The sequence below is a fragment of the Apodemus sylvaticus genome, chromosome 4 (genome assembly GCF_947179515.1).
Source record: "Apodemus sylvaticus chromosome 4, mApoSyl1.1, whole genome shotgun sequence".
Classification (NCBI taxonomy): domain Eukaryota; kingdom Metazoa; phylum Chordata; class Mammalia; order Rodentia; family Muridae; genus Apodemus; species Apodemus sylvaticus.
The window spans coordinates 36,560,772-36,567,433 of record NC_067475.1 but is presented as its reverse complement, the minus strand read 5'-3'; positions in this window follow the sequence as shown (position 1 = coordinate 36,567,433).

Genomic DNA, 6,662 nt, shown 5'->3' with positions numbered 1-6,662 from the left:
AAATACATAATTGGAAATACCATATAGTAGAACACATTCTACCAAATTCAGAAATGAATCTTACCAGGACTCATTAAACCACAAAATTCATTAGATCATAAAAGTGGTAACTAAGGAAATTATAAACATACTTGAGTTTAGGTAGTGGCGATAGAAGAGTGGGGTGGGTGTGCACATGTGATTCATAACAATTATAGCAGTTATTACTGGCTTCTTATCTTTTGGGCACTTACTGCATTCTTAAAATGAGGTTAATACTGGCTATAGGTCAGTATTAAACAACCAAGCATAGAAAAGTCAATAATATAATTGTGAAACAGAGGACATTTTTGATTAAACAGAAAAAACAAAAAACCTTAGAGGAAGTTGAGGATGACACACAAAGAAAATGTGAAAATATGTTGTTTCGAAGTAGAGAACAAGAAGCTGTAGAGCTCAAACTAGAGTCCCAGGAAGAAAGAGAATAAAGGAAGTGTATTATGTAAAGAGAAGTGTGAGAAATTATGTGTGCTCATGTCTTGGAACAAAATCTTGGTATAAAGTCATGGATGGCCCCAAATTTACCAGAATGCTACAAAATCAGCTATCCTTCTGCCTCAACATTCTAAGTGCTACAATTTTTGTGTCAGATCTTGTGTCAACTGGAAAAACTAAAATCCTTTTGCTTCCAAACTCACATGTAGAGAGCAGAGATAAGTAAGAAGAATTTGATGATTTAGTATCATAGTGTGCCTCCTGAATGACAAAGATGAGGCAGTCCTAAGAACAGGCGGAGACAAAGGTCTATGTGGCAGCTGACTTATCTCCTGGAGCAATGGAAAGCAAAGGAACTGGGTGTGATATTGTCATACTGTCTGCAAATAAAAGCCAAAGTATGATTCTACCTAGCGCATCATTACCATCTCAAAATGCTTGCAGTGTCTCTCTTTGAATCAGCCCACTGTGTTCTATCTGTTTGCCCATCAGCACATCATATGTATCCTGCTTTTCTGGTTTCTTCTTAGAGACAGATGCACCTTTACCATAGCATAGATGATTCTCCTGAAGAAAACCTGTCATCTCCATGACCTGACGAATAAGAGAGTGCATAATTGGGCAATCAGAGCTGCTGAAAACTGAGGGAGTCTGGCACAAAAAATTTCGTTCAATCCTAGAGTACATCCGTGATGGCAAATCTTAAGCAGACCAGCTGAATATGACAGAGATTTTTCTGTCCTCTAAGAAACATTTTCAAATCCTTTAATAATCATCAAAGGCTGCCAACTAATAAATCAAATATAAAAGCAAGTCATCCAAACCAAAACCGTGTTTGCACAAGATAATACCTCAACTAAGAGTCTGAAAAATTAATAATTCAATGTCAGGAACATGATTTGAATTCATTTTCCACAAACATGACTCATGTGTTTATAATGTCACCCCTCCCACTTCTGCCCAATTAGTTCTCCTAGTTCCATATTGGGTGATTGGGTAGTTATTTACTGGAACATGATCAGCTTGCCACTGGCTACATCACTGAAGGAAATATCTCTCCTTCATTCAGCATCCATAAACTGCCAATAGCATCTCAGAGAGAAATGAGACCTCCTGAGGCCCTCTTCCTCCCATCTGAAATAGAATATTGACCATTATTAAGAGAAATTATTATGAAGATAAAGCTACTCTACAAGGACATACCTAATAAAATTGATATAAAAAGATTTTAGAGGATTTTGTCTGTTGTCATAAAGGGAATGTATGTTCAATATAAACGAAATATAGCAACCTGAACATAAACAGAGACCATAGGCAAAAACTAAGTTAAGAATTTACAAAGAAAAAATATTTAAAAAAAGACAAAACATTTTTTGTTGAAAAGTCTTAAAAGTCAACTGGAGTTGACAATGGAAATATCCAACAAATTTGAAAATATGTCCACTGAAGCCACTGTTTCAATGAAAATATTTAAATGAATTGAAAACACACACATGCAACATAGTATTGAGGCCATGGAACAATATCAAAAGGCAATTATCACTGGAGTTCAAGGAAAAAGAATGCAAATGAGTGGAGCAGAAAAAGTGCGAAGAAACATAAATTGATCTAAAGTATTCTTTCATTGGAGTTGTAGGGGGAAATGGTGAAAGAAGAAAATTATCTGAATGAAACGATAGCAGAAACCACCCATGGGTTTTTGAAATAGCAAATTTGAATACTGAAAAGGCTAGTGAACTTCCATCAGGATTAATATCCCAAAGAGAACAAAGAAACTGGGTTTAGAGATATCTAACTACTGAAAAAAATATAAAGAGAAAAAAACCGCAATCCACTTTAACATAACATATATGGAGAAATAATCATTATAGTTATTGCTTTTTTCTGAGAACAAATTATAGCAACAGCAAATTGGCAGTGAAATATTGAGCTCAATATAGAATCTGATCTAGAAGAAAACAATGAACTGAAAATTTATTTGTATATGTGTGGTACATTTGTGTGTATGTATGTTTTACTTACATGAGTATGCGTGCATGCAGAATCCCAAGACTCACTATAAGTAAGTGTTTTTCCTTAGGAAAATTTTCTACCTAATTTTGTTTGTTTGTTTGTTTGTTTGTTTTTGAGACAGGGTATCTCTGTGTAGCCCTAGCTGTTCTGGGCTCTGTAGACCAGGCTGGCCTAGAGCTCAGAAATCCACCTGCCTCTGCCTCCCAAGTGCTAGGATTAAAGGCATGCACAACCACTGCCCTGCTTCTACCATACTTTTAAAGCAGGGTCTCTCATCAGCCCGGAGCTCACACAGTAGGCTAGGCTGAATATCCCATGAGCCCCAGCGATCTTCACATCTGACTTCCCAATGCTGAGATTATACATACATGACCCATGCCCAGATTTTCTTGGGATTGAACTCCAGCCCTCATCCGCACAAGGCAAAGACTTTATCCACCGAACTAACTCTTCATCCCTAAACTACTTTTAAAGAATGAGAATAAAAGAACACACATGATACACACTCACTGATAAGTGGATATTAGCCTAAAAGCTCAAAATACCCAAGATTCAATTCACAGACCACATGAAGCTCAAGAAGAAGGAAGATCAAAGTGTGTGTAGTCTGGTCCTTCTTAGAAGGGGGAACAAAATGCTCACAGGAGGAAATATGGGGACAAAGTGTAGACCAGAGATGGAAGGAAATGCCAGCCAGAAACTGGGGATCCACCTCATATAACAAACCCAGACATTATTGTGGTTACTGGGAAGTGCTTGCTGACAAGAGCCTGATATAGCTGTCTTCTGAGAGGCTCTGCCAGAGCCTGACAAATACAGAGGCAGACTCTCCAGCAAACCATTGGACTGATCACAGGGTCCCCAATGGAGGAGTTACAGAAAGGACTGAAGTTGCTGCAAACCCGTGGGAAGAACAACAATATGAACCAAGCAGACACCCCAGAACTCCCAGGGACTAAACCACCAACCAAAGAGTACACATGGAGGGACCCATGGCTCCATCTGCATATGTAGCAGAGGATGGCTTTGTTGGGCATCAATGGGAGGAGAGGCCCTTGGTCCTGGGATGGCTCGATACCCCAGTGTGGGAAAATGCCAGGGTGGGGTGGCAGGAGTGGGTGAGTGGGGTAACACCCTCATAGAAGCAGGGGGAGGGGGAGGGGATAGGGATTTTGGGGAGTTGGGGGAGACTGGGAAAGGGGATAGCATTTGAAATGTAAATAAAGAAAATATCCAATAAAAAACAGTAAAATAATAGAATGAGAATAAATTATATTTTCACCCACACTCACACATGTACACATAGCCACACACACATACACACACACACACACAGAGACACACACACACACACACAAACTCAAATGAAAATAAAACAATTCACCATCATATTCACAGTACCAGCATAGTGAATTTAATATTTCAATTTGAAAATATATCACCACTAACAGAAACATAGCTTTGGGAAAAAAATTGCACCAGAAGTATTGAATATCTGGCAAGGTGTAAACACTATTTCCTTGTAATTTGATTAGAATTTATACATTTGAAAGTAAAAATCAAGACATTTTCATACATTTATATATTTTTAAGGTATGTAGACACTTTCATGTTGCAAATCAGGGACTAATTTTACTCAGGGCTGAAAGTATTTAGAAATTTCATTTTCTTTCTAGGTTTTGGAATAGTAAAACACATCTTGAGGATGACTCTTATGTTTCAATGCAGCATTTATTTACAACACATATGCACCAAAAACGGCTTCAGTGCATCATCTCCAGTCTATTGATGTTTCCACTGAAACTTGCAGCACTAGGCCAGGTATGGAATTTTCCAGTAAGACTTGAAATGCATGCTCAACAACTTTAGAATCTGGGACATTTCTGATTTCAGGTTGATCAGTTTAGGAATGCTCACCCTGTATGGAATGTACAACAAATATATCAGATAAAACGGACAGAATGTAGGGTCCCGTACAGCTGAAATTGTTGTAGGATTTTCCCTGTCCAATTAGGGCAGTGGGAGGCCTGTGATTGGACAGAGAATAGGGAGGCAGAGCTAAGAGTTGCAGAGACAGGGAGCAGCTTGTGGTACAGAAAGAGAAAGGAAAATGGCAGCAAGGGCGAAAGTGAACCGGAGTGGCTATGACCAGCCACTGATTGTTATGATATCATAAAGGTTAGAATATTGGGATAATTTGTATAATCAAGGTGGGAAGACTTTATATTTATCAAGTGGTTCTGAAATTATTGTATTGCCATCTTGGGTATTGATAATTTATTGATATATAAATCCGATTGGTTAACTTTAAGCGTTGAATATTGTTTTTACTGGGTACGTGGGTATTATGTTATCAAACTGTGAGAATGGCAGATATGTTTGGCTATTGGAATGTGGGACAGAGCAGATACAGTGTTGTTGCCAGATGGTGCCAGTACTAGAGGAAGAACATGGCTGTGTGGGGCTGGACAGTTGGCAGGTTCATTTTTAAAATTTTTCCGCAACAGAATCCCCTCACAGGTCATGTGAAATTTAAGTGTAGAGTGACTCTGTAAAGGGGGCACATTGTCTCTAGAAAAGCAACATTAATAAGACATTATTCAGGAAATGGTAAAGTGATAAAAATAAAGGGGGGCAGAGAAAGTAGGGAAACAAAAATCGAATCCATATAAGAGCAACTTAATCCAACCATGTTAATAGTCATATTAAATGTTTCAGGAGCATACATCATAACAGAAAGTGAAAATCGACTGCTAGGTTTTTGTGTCTGTGTATTTTGCATGGATAGATTCAATCAATCCATTTGAGGATCCAAAATGAGGTCAACTCATAAAGCTTGTGTTTGTACTGAGCATGTACAATTTTTCTTTTGATCACCTCCTAAATAATGCAACATGGTCACCATTTATATGTTATTTATTGGTCATTATAAATAGTCCATAAGTAACTTAGAACATGGGGAACTGTGTAGGCTATATGCAAATTCTTTATATAAGAACTTGAGTATATGCCGGTTTAGTGTCTGCAGCATACTCTAGAATAAATCCATTGGTGATTCAGAGGGAAAACTTGATGAACAAAGGGAAAAAGGGAAGATTACTTCTCTATGATATCTATAAAGACAGAGTGATTTAAGATTTATATTTACATATACAAATTATCATTAAACGCCCAGAACACAAAAATATTTCTTTCAACCTTCTGGTAGGTGCTCTTTTTGGGTAGGACTGAGAGAACACTAAATGTAAAGGAAATGGGTAAATTTGACTTGAACAAAATTTTAACTGTTCCAGTCAAAAGATATCATTGAGGCTGTAAGTCAAGGGTGATTGTTAGATGAGTTACCAGGTAAAAATGCCTGGTGTCGAGTCTGAAGACCTGAGTTTGAGTCTCAGGACCCACTTGGAGGGAGGGGAGAACTGACTTCCCCATATTGTCCTCTAACTTCTACATACATTCCATGGCACATGTGCCTGGCCTCACTTCTGTAATTAAATTTTTATTTTTTATTATAATAATTGTGGATGTGGCTTAAATGGTAGGGTATAGCTGCAGATTGAGAAAAATAAGTAGTGTTTTTGTTTGTTTGTTTGTTTGTTTGTTTGTTTCATTTTGTTGGGGTTTTTTAGTTTAATGAGAAATTAAACTACTCATTGAACTATGGGGGCTCAATTTCCTTAATGCAACTTAAGGTAAAGTGAAATCAGAGAACTCTACAGTGGTTGTGATATTAGGGAGAGACTAGCTGAAGAGCCAGCCAAGCAAAGAAAACACAAAGAGAAAAGCAACATATAATAGAAATGCTGGAATTAAAGATAGAATAGACTATGCTAGGATAAATACAAACCAAATCACATCAAGCAAAATAATATCCAGAAAGATTCTATTTTTTTATGGAAAAGATTAAAAGGAGTTCAATTTACTAGAAACATGTAACAATTTTAAATATCATGGAGCTAATGGGATAATTTCAGTATCCATGAAGCAAATCAGAACAGCTAAATAAGTAATTGGTTAAATTATATTTTTATGGCAGGAGTTTCACAGGTTTCTCTCACTTATCCTTTAGTAGGAATGAATAGGAAAAGTGGGACATATCTGGGCATCGGATTGGGACTACATGAACTGTCCTCAGGCACACATAGGACATCCAAAGGAAAAAGAACAATTGACTA